The sequence below is a fragment of the Rana temporaria genome, chromosome 5 (genome assembly GCF_905171775.1).
Source record: "Rana temporaria chromosome 5, aRanTem1.1, whole genome shotgun sequence".
Taxonomy (NCBI): Eukaryota; Metazoa; Chordata; class Amphibia; order Anura; family Ranidae; genus Rana; species Rana temporaria.
In genome coordinates this window covers 251212944-251227536 of record NC_053493.1, presented here as the reverse complement: position 1 = coordinate 251227536, position 14593 = coordinate 251212944, and the positions used below count along the sequence as shown (strand labels likewise).

Sequence of the window (14593 nt, the reverse complement as noted above, 5' to 3'; positions counted from 1 at the left end):
CAACCACCTCTGAGCCTGCCCCTGCAGAGCTGAAAGAACCTCTTCCCCAGTGTGGCTCCTGTCTCCCAAGCACACCAGCTCTAGGACCGCATGGCATCTCTTGGCCTGCATTCCTGCGTAGCCCGTCGTACGCCTACGGAGCACGGCTGGTTCTGAGCCAACATCACCACAGGAAGAGGCCACAGAGGAAGAAGAAGAGGAGGGGGTGGAGGAGAGAGGTGTGTCACAAGCAGTTGTAGTGTTTTGGAGGCGTGGTGGTGGAACAACCTCCAAAACTACTGTGCCTTGACCTGCGCCCTTCCCAGCTGCCAGCAGAGTCACCCAATGGGCCGTAAAAGACAGGTAACGTCCCTGTCCATGCCTGCTGGACCATGAGTCAGCGGTAAGATGCACCTTACCACTGACCGCCCTGTCCAGCGAGGTATGGACATTGCCTTCCACATGCCGGTAGAGAGCCGGAATCGCCTTCCGTGAAAAAAAGTGGCGTTTGGGTACTTGCCACTGAGGTACTGCACATTCCACAAACTCACGGAAGGGGGCAGAATCTACCAACTGAAAAGGTAGCAGTTGAAGTGCTAGCAATTTTGCTAAGCTAGCATTCAACCGCTGGGCATGTGGATGGCTGGGAGCGTACTTCTTTCGGCGCTGCAGCAGCTGGGGCAGGGAAATTTGTCTGGTAATATCAGTAGATTGGCCGGATGTACTACCACTACTACGTTGTGACACACCTATTTCTACACTTTCGGTGCAGGCTGCAGAGAGGACTAGGGGTCTAGTGGGGTTTGAGGTCACAGAAGGGCAAGGGGAGGACCGCTTTGGTCTTTGGTGTGGGTCTTTCTGGTATGCCTGCCAACGAGCTGCATGGCAGGTCGACATATGTCTGGACAAGCATGTGGTGCCCAAGCGGGTGATGTTTTGGCCACGCGAGATACGCTTGAGACATATGTTGCAAACAGCAAAGGTAGCATCTGATGGACAGGTTTCAAAAAAGGCCCACACCAAAGAACTTTTGCTGTACCGTTGAGACACAGCAGCGCCACGTAATGCAGTTGGTGTACTGCCCTTAAGCTGACCCCTGGAGGGCTTCCTGCCTCTTTGAAGATGTGCCTGTGCCTCGTCCTCTTCCTCCTCCTCCTCTCTCCTACCAGGCACCCAGGTAGAGTCAATGACCTCATCATCCCCTCCCTCCTCATCATCACTGGCGACAACCTGGCAGTATGCTCCAGCTGGGGGAACATCACTCCCAGATTGTTGTCCCTCTCGGCCACCCCCTCTCCCTGGGCTCACATCAATGCCTTCCTCTATCAGTGTTCCGTCATCGGAGTCTTCAAAACGCTGTGCATCTTCAGCTAGCATGTACCCAACACTGTGTTGAAACAGTTCGGGGGACTCCTCAGGAGGACACGGTGGGACTAGGGAAGGATTGTGTGATCCCATTGTGCAGAGGGTAGAGGACGCCTTGGCAGCTGCTTTGCCAGACAAACTATAATCAGTCTGTGTGAGAGAGGATGAGGAGGATGAGGACGGCTTGGTCATCCACTCAACTAATTTCTCAGCATGTTGAGGCTCAACACGGCCAGCTCCCGAAAAGAAGGACGAGCGGCCACGGCCACGTGCTGAAGAGGATGCACCACATCCATCACCAGCGTTACCTCTAGATGCAGAGCCTGCTTGCCCTCGTGACTCTCTGCCTCTCTTTGTCCTTCCAGCCATAGTTATGCGTTCAGGTGTTATGTAACAAAATAGTCGCTGTCACACCGACTGCGTTCAGATGGTATTAAACAGCAATCACACAGTAAGAGCGACTTGGTTCAAGTGTAAAGTAACAAAATAGTCGCTGTCACACCAACTGCGTTCAGATGGTATTAAACAGCAACCACACAGTAAGAGCGACTTGGCTCAAGTGTAAAGTAACAAAATAGTCGCTGTCACACCAACTGCGTTCAGATGGTATTAAACAGCAACCACACAGTAAGAGCGACTTGGCTCAAGTGTAAAGTAACAAAATAGTCGCTGTCACACCGACTGCGTTCAGATGGTATTAAACAGCAATCACACAGTAAGAGCGACTTGGTTCAAGTGTAAAGTAACAAAATAGTCGCTGTCACACCAACTGCTTTCAGATGGTATTAAACAGCAACCACACAGTAAGAGCGACTTGGCTCAAGTGTAAAGTAACAAAATAGCCGCAGTGACACCAACTGCCTTTAGTTGCTATTAAACAGCACGCACGCAGTAATAGCGACTGCGGTCAAATGCGATTTAACACCACGCACGCAGTGACACCAACTGCCTTTAGTTGCTATTAAACAGCACGCACGCAGTAATAGCGACTGCGGTCAAATGCGATTTAACACCACGCACGCAGTGACACCAACTGCCTTTAGTTGCTATTAAACAGCACGCACGCAGTAATAGCGACTGCGGTCAAATGCGATTTAACAGCACGCACGCAGTGACACCAACTGCCTTTAGTTGCTATTAAACAGCACGCACGCAGTAATAGCGACTGCGGTCAAATGCGATTTAACAGCACGCACGCAGTGACACCAACTGCCTTTAGTTGCTATTAAACAGCACGCACGCAGTAATAGCGACTGCGGTCAAATGCGATTTAACACCACGCACGCAGTGACACCAACTGCCTTTAGTTGCTATTAAACAGCACGCACGCAGTAATAGCGACTGCGGTCAAATGCGATTTAACAGCACGCACGCAGTGACACCAACTGCCTTTAGTTGCTATTAAACAGCACACACGCAGTAATAGCGACTGCGGTCAAATGCGATTTAACAGCACGCACGCAGTGACACCAACTGCCTTTAGTTGCTATTAAACAGCACGCACGCAGTAATAGCGACTGCGGTCAAATGCGATTTAACAGCACGCACGCAGTGACACCAACTGCCTTTAGTTGCTATTAAACAGCACGCACGCAGTAATAGCGACTGCGGTCAAATGCGATTTAACAGCACGCACGCAGTGACACCAACTGCCTTTAGTTGCTATTAAACAGCACGCACGCAGTAATAGCGACTGCGTTTCTGTGCAATTCAATAGCCCAGTTGCATTAACAGCGACTGCGCTTCTGTGCAAATAAATTGCACACGTGCAGTAACAGGTAATGCGTCTGTGTGTGCAATTAACTAGCACACGTTAAATAACACAGAATAATTATATTTAAAGTAAATCCCTAATGCAGGCAATACAACACGTTAGAGCGCTGCATGTAGAACAATCTCCTGCCTGATAGATAAACTAGCTGAGCTGTACAGTTTATAAATATATTGACAACGCCTAAGGATGTGAATATATTCTCTACAAACTGTACTTTTAACTATACTGACTACACTTCCTACTCTATCTATCTATCTATCTATCTATCTATCTATCTATCTGGTTAAGACACTGTGTCTCTATCTCTCTATCTCTCTCTGTCTGACTGACTGATCTTCTCTAGAACCGCCAACACACTACACTAGGCAGCCGTGCAGGCTGCCTTTTATAGTGGGGGGCGTGTACTAATCCCCCTGAGCCATAATTGGCCAAAGCCACCCTGGCTTTGGCCAATTATGGCTCTTCGTTTTTTGAGCGCTGTGATTGGCCAAGCATGCGGGACATACAGCATGCTTGGCCAATCATCAGCGCTCAACGCCCCAGTGAATTATGGGACGTTTTGCGTCACTCGAATTTGGCGCGAACGACCCGTTTTGTTCGAGTTTCGACGAACGATCGAACGACCGATGTTCGAGTCGAACATACGTTCGAATCGAACGCGGAGCTCATCCCTACTCACGATCTTAAAACAGCATTTCCTTGATTCATGCATAGCCATTTCCTGCTTACTGCTGTCCCAAAAAGCTGGCAAGTTTATCACAACATCGCTTAGGCGGAGATAAAGAGAAACATTGTAACATTTAGTTCTTTTAGATCAAAGGGATGAACTTCTGTCTGTAAATGAGGTCCGTTTAACCACTTAGGGCCAGATTCACAAATGAGATACGACGGCGTTTCTCCTGATATGCCGTCATATCTCTGTTTCTATCTATGCGACTGATTCATAGAATAATGAAGATATCCCTAAGATCCGACAGGTGTAATTGTTTTACACTGTCGGATCTTAGGATGCAGTACCGCGGCCGCCGCTGGGGGGAGTTTGCGTCGTAAACCAGAGTCGGGTATGCAAATTAGGAGTTACGGCGGATCCATGACGGATTTTCGCGTTCGATACGTCGCCGCTAGTCTAGTTTAATATCGCAAAGTTAGTCGTTTTTTTTGGTGCCCTAACTTTAGTCAGCAAGTGTATTGCTGTCTAAAGTATGGCCGTCGTTCCCGCGTCGAAATTAAAAATTTAACGTCGTTTGCGTAAGCCGTCCGGGAATACGGAAGTACGCTACGCGCGTCGCCGTTCAAAAAAATTACGTCACGGCGGGAGTTAAGAAACGGAGCATGCGCAGTAGGTCCGGCGCGGGAGCGCGCCTAATTTAAATGGTACACGCCCATTTAAATTGGCCCGCCTTGCGCCAGAGGCCGCCGGCGTAGTTTTCATCGCAAGTGCTTGGTGAATCAGGCACTTGCGATGAAAAATTGCGGCGGTGTAACGTATCTAGGATACGTTACGCCGCCGCGATTCTACGTGAATCTGGCCCCAAAAGTCTAAAGCTTTTTTTTTACACTATTTTTTTTTTAATGTTTGATATTTTAACAGAGACCCTAGAGAATAAAATGGCAGTTGTTGCAATATTTTACGTCGCACTGTATTTGCACAGCAATCTTTCAAACACAATTTTTTGGAAAAAAAAATACACTTTAATGAATAAAAAAACTAAACAGTAAACTTAGCCCAATTTTTATTGTATAATGTGAAAGATGATGTTACACCGCAAGAATCGTGATCTTTATTCTGAGCAAAAAAAATGGCGATTCTCATTTGAGCCAGAATCGTGGAGCTCTACTGCATGCTTATTCTTGGCCTGGAATCTACAACTACTGAAGTCATACACAGCCAAGCACCTACCATTTTCATTAGGAGGACAGCTACAAATACAGGCCTTATTTCTTCCTCCGTTTAATAATTTAATGAGTAACTCCATTCTTGTTGAGAGAATAAAAAAAAAAAAAGGGGGGGATCTCTGGGAGATCTATGCACATGGCAGAGATTTTAACAGACTTTGTTGCAGATTCCTATACGTTTTTGTTCTGAAAAAAAAAGCTCCACTCTGTCTTTGGATACTGATTCTTAATAGTGACCAATTCATTTTAATCAGCTGCTGCACTTTCAGAGTACTGAGTGATGATTAATCCCTAGGGAGCATATTACCAAAAATTGTATTTTTATTGCAAAGCATACATAGGGGTTTATTTACTAAAGGCACATAAACTGTGCACTCTAAGTGCAGTTGCTCCAGAGCTTAAGGTGGAGTTTCCATCAAAAAAATAATTTGGCTTTATAGTGTAGCTTATACCTAAAAAAGAAAAAAAATAATGTTTTAACTCACCTTGAAATGCCTGTTGCTATGCGGTCCCACGAAATCTGCCTTCCTATTCACCAAGGATCCTGATGTTAGCTCCCTCGGCTCCTCACATCGCTAATGCTCCTGGGAAATGATGACACATGATGCCGTGCGCCTCCCCTGTGCAAGAATCGCATTACTACTATACCGGAAGTGACGCGATTCCCTCAATAGTTCGGCGCCATTTTCAAAACTGGCATAGCCCTAAATAAAAAAATGGTATTCCTTTTTTCATAAGAGAGACAACTGCTTTTTCAATCTCCCGGCTTGTTGTTGATGATGGGTTGCCATCACAACGGCGTGCACTTCCGCCGCTCGTTGTGATGGCAACCCAACTAGTTGCCGGAGTGGCGCTGCAGCAGTCTTGCGCATGCGCGAGAATGGGACCGGGACGGTGGCTCTTACAGACGCGTCATCCCCAGTATTCCCAGAACCAATTGCTTGTGGGCTTCACAATGCCCACAAGCAAAATGGGAGCGATCTGCACACAAGAATATAAAGTGTGCGTTTGGAATAACTCGGCGGAACGTTGAAATATAGTAAGTGACGCTATAGAGACATATAGAACGAGAGATGAAAGTACATACTTTGAAAAATGTGAGTGAAACCCCGCATTAACCACTTAACAAAATTGGCGTCCTCTTTTTCCCACAAATAGAGCTTTCTTTTGGTGGTATTTGATCACCTCTGCGGTTTTTATTTTTAAAAAATTCAATATTTTTTACATTTTGCTATAATAAATATCCCCAAAAAAAGATATAAAAAAAATGTATTTTCCCTCAGTTTAGGCCGATACGTACTCTTCTACCTATTTTTGGTACAAAAAAAAAAAATTGCAATAATCGTTTATCGATTGGTTTGCGCAAAATGTATAGTGTTTACAAAATAGGGGATAGTTTCATTACATTTTTATTAATTCTTTGTTTTTACTACTAATGGCGGCAATCAGCGATTTTTTTTGTGACTGCGACATTATGGCGGACACATCTGACACATTTTTGGGACCATTTTCACAGCGAAAAGTCCTATAAAAATGCACAGATTACTGTGAAAATGACAATGGCAGTGAAGGGGTTAACCGCTAAGGGGTTAAGTGTGCCTTAAGGGAGTGATTCTTACTGTAGGGGGGGCGTGGCTGTAGGTGTGATGTCACTGATCATCATTCCCTATAACAGAACAGACGATCAGTGACATTGCCACACAGAACAACGGGGAAGGTGTGTTTACTCCACACAGTAATGCAAGGCTTTTTCCCTGGTGTGGAGAAAGCCTCTTGAGGGAGGAGGGGGCGAGCAGGAGGGTCAGGACGCTCTCTAATTTGCAGATATAAAAAGGAGCTGTGTGTTAGTGGGCGTCACGAGTAGCCGAAAGAAGCCGAACGTCGGCGCGGCTCTATACGGCGCCTGCGCACCGACGTTCGGCTACTTTCGGAAAATCGTGACGCGATAGATGCGACCATCGGAAGCCTGTTGGAAGACTGTCAATCAAATAGGAACGCCCAGTCCCGCAGCCCATACCCGGAAGCGGCAGCGAAGATGTATCTCTAAAACGGTAAGTACGGCTTCGATTTTAAAAAATACTATCCGATTCCCCTTGACAAAATGAGCATCAATCTAATGTTAAAAATTTTCATTTCCAGGTGAACCTCCACTTTAAGGATCGCCTAACGCCGATATACGTCGGCAGAATGGCAGAATGGCACGGCTGGGCACAATCACGTACCTGTACGTGATTGTTAAATGCCTAGCCGTGGGTCGCGGACGAGCGCCCGCGACCCGGTCCGAAGCTCCGTGGGACTCTATCGCCGCTGGAGTCCCATGATCGGTCCCCGAAGCTGAAGAACGGGGAGAGCTGTGTGTAAACACGGCTTCTCCGTTCTTCACTGTGGCACCGTCATCGATCGTGTGTTCCCTAATATATGGGCACACAATCAATGATGTCAGACCTACAGCCACACCCCCCTACAGTTAGAAACACAGATGAGGTCATACTTAACCCCTTCAGCGCCCCCTTGTGGTTAACTCCCAAACTGCAATTGTCATTTTCACAGTAATCAATGCATTTTTAATGCATTTTTTGCTGTGAAAATGACAATGGTCCCAAAAATGTGTCAAAACTGTCCGAAGTGTCCGCCATAATGTCGCAGTCATGAAAAAATAAATAAAAAATAAACGCTAATCGCCGCCATTAGTAGTAAAAAAAAAATCTTTATAAAAATGCAATATAACTATCCCCTATTTTGTAAACGCTATACATTTTGCCCAAACCAATCGATAAACACTTATTGCAATTTTTTTTTTACCAAAAATAGGTAGAAGAAGAATACGTATCGGCCTAAACTGAGGAAAAAAATTTTTTTTTATAAATTTTTGGGGGATATTTATTATAGCAACAAGTAAAAAATATTGAATTTTTTTCAAAATTGTCGCTCAATTTTTGTTTATAGCGCAAAAAATAAAAACTGCAGAGGTGATCAAATGCCACCAAAAGAAAGCTCTATTTGTGGGGAAAAAAAGGACGCCAATTTTGTTTGGGAGCCACGTCGCACGACCGCGCAATTGTCAGTTAAAGCAACGCAGTGCCGAATCGCAAAAAGGGGCCTGGTCCTTTACCTGCATTTTGGTCCGGGTCTTAAGTGGTTAAGCTGGCCATACACAAGTCATTTTTTTTTTGTTCAACAATGTCTCATCTGTGTACAGAAAGCATCCAAGTAGCCAAATTGTAGTACATTTTAATAAAATTACAGCTGCAGTTTGAAAAGAAAAGCTAATTTTTATTAACATTAAAATTACAACCTGGCTTGTGCAACAGTTGTTTATTTAAAACATTTATTCGCTATATTTTTTCCACAAAAGTGGCATTTAAGTGTGTAATAATAAATACAGGGCTACATTAATGTGTGTCTTTTATGTCAGACTTGAGTTCAGTTTAACTGTCATCTATAATTTTATAATCCCCCTATTTTTAAATAATAATAATAATTTAAAAAATTGCAAAGAGGAAAAATCTTATGATAGGATTTTACCATGTATGGGCAGTTGTTTTCGGATGGTGGTGATGGCCCACTTCCTTCCTTCCCCCCTGCCCACCAGAAAGAAATATGCAGGTTAATAATCCAAGCAGCTCTAGGTTCAACATCTTTGGATCTGCATTTTCACATTTTTTTCACATGCTACTTTTGAATTTCAGCCTGGGTTCACACTGCTATGGGAATAAAATTGTTGGTTTCCCGCACAGATGTCTTTTGAAGTCGCCAACTTTTGGGAATCGGTGCAGAGCCGCAAAGTCAGCGTTTCATCGATTCGGATGGTGCCATTGCGGGCAATAGCCAATTTGGCATGCGATTTGACATGTCAAATCACATCAATGTGAACCAGGGCTTATGTACATTGGTGCACTGGGGGATTTTTTTTTTTTTAAATAGGTGTGAACAGTCCCCCCCCCCCCCCCCCCCAAAATACAATTACAATGTTGTTAATTTGCACATGTGTAAAGGGGAATCACACTTGTGGTTAGAGATGTGCCGAACACCGCCCTGTTCCGGGTTGTACCAAAAGTCCCAAACAGAGAAAAAGTTCTGACCCGAACGGCAAACCTTATTGAAGTTTAACCACTTAAGACCCGGACCAAAATGCAGCTAAAGGACCTTGCCCTTTTTGCGATTCGGCACTGCGTCGCTTTAACTGACAATTGCACGGTCGTGCGACGTGGCTCCCAAACTAAATTGGCGTCCTTTTTTTCCCACAAATAGAGCTTTCTTTTGGTGGTATTTGATCACCTCTGCGTTTTTTTTTTTTTTGCGCTATAAACAAAAAGAGCGACAATTTTGAAAAAAATGCTATATTTTTTACTTTTTGCTATAATAAATATCCCCAAAAAGATATATAAAAAAAAATGTTTTCCTCAGTTTAGGCCGATATGTATTCTTCTACCTATTTTTGGTAAAAAAAAAAAAAAAAAAAAAAAAAAAAAAATCGCAATAAGCGTTTATCGGTTTTCTCTCGGCTCATAGTTCCAGTGGGCGGGGGCCCGGCCCTCCCACTGACAAGGAGGAGGGGAAGAGAGGAACGAGAGTCAACAGTCAGCTGAGCGTTGGGAGCCGCGGTCATTTTAGGTACAGATCGGCAGATTGTTTACATTACACAGGCACACTTATTACAGTACAGAGAGGATGGGAAGATTTAGCTGCAGATATGAGAGCAGCAGGGGGGGTGGGGGCGATATGGTTGGGCATGGGTAAGAGCAGACAGGGAGACAAGGGGGGATGAGTACAGAGGAGGCACAAACAAGAGAGCCGGGCAGTGTAAGACGGAGGAACGTACTCTGACTATGGTGTCAGGGGTCAGCAGCCCCGATATATCGGAGTCAGTGTACAGGGGGAAGGGTATAGCCAGGCAGGAGCAGCCAGGTATTTCAGGTGTTACAGGGGGCCAAATTAAACAGCACAAGCACTGTGCTGTAGGGCTGCAACTAACGATTATTTTCATAATCGATTAGTTGGCCGATTATTGTTTCGATTAATCGATTAATCGGATAATAGCCTTAAAAAAAAAAATATTTAATGTTTTATTTTTTCGGGCCAATTTCTTGTTGGGCAGGTTACAAAACAAAAATTGCCGCAAAAACACATTACATGCTTTTCTGCAGCTTCTCCATTGAAATATATTGAACCAAAAAAAACAAAATAGCACCGTTTTGCATTAAAAAGTCCTTGGCCTTTCCAAATATGCAGCAGCTGAAAAAAATCATGGATGTAGTGTGTTGCTGCAAAAAGCACCAAAAAAACAGGGGCGTGACCCAGGCCTGAGATGTTTAGTAACATAATGGGGTTAAAAAAACAAAAATAAGTACAAAAAGAGCAAATAATCGCTACTGTAAGGGGTTCATTTTTTTTTACTGTGGGACAGTGAAAGTAATATTTACAGTAGCGATTTGCTTTTTTGTAATATAAAGGGCTAATTTTTGTTGTTTTAACCCCATTATGTTACTGGTCGATTAATCGATTATGAAATTAATCGATTACAATTTTCATAATCGATTAGTTGTCGATTAATCGATTAGTTGTTTCGGCCCTACTGTGCTGTATAACATGCTTCAAACTGGTGGCCGGCTCTTAGTCTGCCAGTAAAGTGGCGCATCTGTACCATGGATACAACCTATTGTAGCAAAACTGACATTTATAAAGGAAATCAAAATGACAATTTAAAATTGCCAGCAAAACAATACGATTGCAATAGGAAAAGGTTAAACAAACGCCATGGGGGTCCCCCCAATCCCAACCAGGTCTTTCAGGTCTGGTATGGATTTTATGAAAAACCCCACGCCTATTTTTTTTTAACCACTTCCTGCCTGGCCTATAGCTGAATGAAGGCCGGGCGGAGGTTCAGTTATCCTGACTGGGCGTCATATGACGTCCAGCAGTTTAACAGCAGCTGCCGCGCACCCGAGGGGGCTCGTAATGCAGCAATCGGTGGTGCGGCGTGTCAGTATGACACACCGCTATACCGATCTCGATAAAGACGTGATCAGCTGTGTCCAATCACAATGTGATCAGCTGTGTCCAATCACAATGTAAACAGGAAAAATCGTTCATCTACGCGAGTAGAGGAGAGGCGATCGGCTGCTCTCCTTACAGGGGAGGGGGGTCTGTTCTGATTGTTTATCAGCGCAGCCCCCCCTAGGATGCCCACCCAGGATATCCTATTTGGGGAGTGTACTTCTCATAACCATCCCAAAAGAGGGCTACAAGTTATTCACTTTCAGTTCATTATGGAGAACAAAGGGGCATTCTTTACATCTAGAGGAAAAACAGAGAAAATTGAGTACTTTTTTTTATTTGCACGAACATACAATTTTTCAGGACAAGCTTTCGGGGTGTCTCCCCTTCTTCAAAAGGTCCAAGCAGTACTAATTCACCAATTTTTGGGCAGAATACGGCTACAATCACATCAAGAGAAAACAGAAAGTCTTCTTTACCGTAAGGCCCCTTTCACACATTTTTCATGCGGTACAGCGCTAAAATAGCGCTGCTATACCGCATGAAAAAACCTGCCTTGTAGTGTTCAATGTGAAAGCCCGAAGGCTTTCACACTGAAGCGGTGCGCTAGCAGGAGCGCTCCAAAAGTCCTGCTAGCCGCGCCTTCCCATTGAAATTAATGAGAAAGCGCGGTTATACCGCCCGCAACGGTATTCTGGGGTGCTCAGTAGATTGTTTTAACAAAGACCTGAAATGCATGGGATGGGATAAGTGGCAGAGGGATGATGTGGGGGGGATGGGAAAAAAAAAAGTTTGGCCAAATTTATCATAAAGAAAATATTTTAAATTCACCAGCATAAACATGGCATGTGTTGCAGAGTTGTTCATTAGAGCAGAAACCCAAGCAAACTAAACATCTTATATTCCTTGCTGCTCACAGGTTATATGTTGCTATTACAAAGAAACAATGTTGATCTGTTCTTACACCAACACCTAAACAAAATAATACATGTGTGCAAGTCTACTCCAGAAAAAAAAAAAAAAAAAAAAAAAAAGTACACACGCCAAATGACTGCATATCCCTTATGGCAGTGGTCAACTCATCAACCCTGTCCTCAGGGCCCAACAGGCCAGGTTTTATGTATTACCTTGGGGAGATGCAGACTAGAATACTGCAATCACTGAGCAGCAAATGATATCACCTGAGATGCATTTCAGTTATCTGGCAAACCTGGCCTGTAAGTGGGCTCTGAGGACTGGAGTTGATGACCACTGCCTTATGGCCCGTACGCACGATCAGAATATCGGATGAAAAAAAACGCGATTTCAAAGCCATCGTATGATAATCTGATCGTTCGTAACACATCTCAGCTTTCGAGAAATGCAAAATTATCTGATGGAACAAGCACTAAAATATTTCTTGTATGATACCAGAATGTACCATTTTCATTCAATAGGTACAGTTTTCATCAGAAAATACAATACATCTCTTCCAAATTTTTCTTCTGTCATACGAGAATTTATGAAATCTGAGTAGCATGCAAAAAATAAATAAAAAAACTTGGGACGATCGTTTGTCCGATAATCTCATTGTGTGTACCAGGCGTTAGGGACAGTTAACACACATGTGTTGCTGTAGCACACTGCAAAACACACATTTTACTGCACAACAATGAATGTAATGCACTACAGCACCCAGATGTGAACGATCCATGTGTTCAAATAAAACAAGCCGTTTTAGGAGTTATGTCCTATTCTACATGAATGATCTGCTTAATGCAATCAAAGTGTGTTAAAGCCAATGCACCCGTGTGAACAGGCCCCTAATAAAGAGCAGCATGCGTTACACTTTCAGCTAATGTACATGTACCCTTTAGATGCGCTCACACTTATTTCTATGGAACACACAAAGCAGAGCTCAAACTGACCTTAATCATCTCACTATTCTAAATAAATAGCCTAAAGGTCGTTGTTAATGTACCAGAGTGGCAAGCAATGTTTGCCAATATTTCTATTAATGCTGCAAATTATAAACAGAACATTAGTAGAGGGTTGTACTCACATGCCAGGAGCTTTAGGGAAAGTATCTGATTGCCTGTAGATCACCAGCACCTGCTCTCCACACCCCCTGGAAGATACAGCAGGCAACTTCCTGGTGTGACATCACCAAGGAGGAGGTAGGTAGTGCAGGACCTGGCTGCTGCTTTTTTTTTAACTCTTCATCTGCTTAATTGCAGAAAGTCTCCCTACACTACTTACCTACAGTACAAGGTAGGGTTTGAGGCTGTGGCAGTCATAATAAGCCCCATCGTCAGATGTTATGTACACTCTGCACTAGTAAAACCTCCTAGCCTACTGGAATGATAGCCCTTTTATTGTATTATTCAGATTGCCCTAAAATAAAATAAAAAAAACGGGGTTGGGGGCGCCTTAAAGATGCAGCAAAAACGTGCATGCAGAAACGCGTTTTTGTGCTGTGAACTGGCCCTTAAAGTGGTAGTAAAGTCTTTACTACCACTTTTACCTACAGGTAAGCCTATAATAAGGCTCACCTGTAGGTATAAACAATATCTCCTAAACCTGTACGGTTTAGGAGATATTCCCCTCGCAATGCGCCGCTGATTGTAGCGGCGCATGCGCAGTGGGGATCCTCGGCTAAAGGGCCGGCAGGAATGAAATCTCCCGCACGCATGCGCGGGAGTGACGACATCGCCGCTCCAGCCAATCACAGCTCTGGAGCAGCAATACCCGGAAGACACGCCGAGGCAAGATGACATCTCGCTCGGCGTGGACCAGGTAAGTTCTCTACACCTCGTTTTAAGGTAAGTATTTCATAATGAGCTAGTATGCGGTGCATACTAGCTCATTATGGCTTTTGCCTTACACGTATAAAAAAAATTGCGGGTATACAACCCCTTTAAGTAAGGATTAGCTCCAGTGTGTTCGCACAGTCCACGTGCAGAGCCCGCCAGGAAGTCGGCATCGCGCTGCGCTAATCACAGGCAGTGAGACATTTCCCGATCTCTGCAGCCACACATGGGGACACTGTCTCCCTGCCCGTGATTAGCGCAGCGCGGTGCCGACTTCCTGGCGTGCTCTGCACGTGGACTGTGCAAACACGCCGGAGCTCATCCTTACCCTTAGGCTGGGCTCACACTGGTGCGGTGCAATTTCAGCTTTCTTCTCTGCAGAGAGATAAGAGAAGTGTTCAGCAGATCCATTGCGTTTTAGCTGCAATTTGGAGACCTGGGAGAGGGGAGGGGGAGGGGGGAAGTGTATTGAGCTGAATGAGACAAATACTAAAGAGAAATTAACACATCTGCGAATTCAGCTGCGTACCCATAGAAGATAATGGGACTGAATTCGCACCTGAGCCGCACCGCAAGTCCTAAAAAACGCACACGGTTTGGCGGCAATGCGCAGTGCGCATGCATCGCACATATGTGAACCAGCCTCATTATAAACAATGTATTTTGAAATGTTCTGCGAATTGGATGCGGTTTAAGCCGCACTCAATTCGCATAGGTGTGAACCTGGCCTAAAGCTACATTTGCGTGGACATTTTGTCACAGTGCAAACAGCAGCGAAAGGAATCCACTGATT

At 44.5% G+C, this 14593-nt stretch overlaps 1 protein-coding gene across 3 annotated transcripts in view; it reads right to left on the bottom strand.

Moving 5' to 3' along the window:
* Nucleotides 1–13180, bottom strand: part of SYCP2L (synaptonemal complex protein 2 like) — a 230406-nt gene extending 217226 nt beyond the window's left edge. For 2 of the 3 annotated variants that reach the window (XM_040353718.1, XM_040353719.1), the window contains exon 1: nucleotides 13053–13179. The gene's annotated coding sequence lies outside the window, so the exon portion shown is untranslated. Of the gene's footprint in view, nucleotides 1–13052 lie in introns of all 3 variants that reach the window. The other variant, XM_040353720.1, reaches the window with a different exon arrangement.
* Between the last annotated feature and the right edge of the window lie 1413 nt (nucleotides 13181–14593).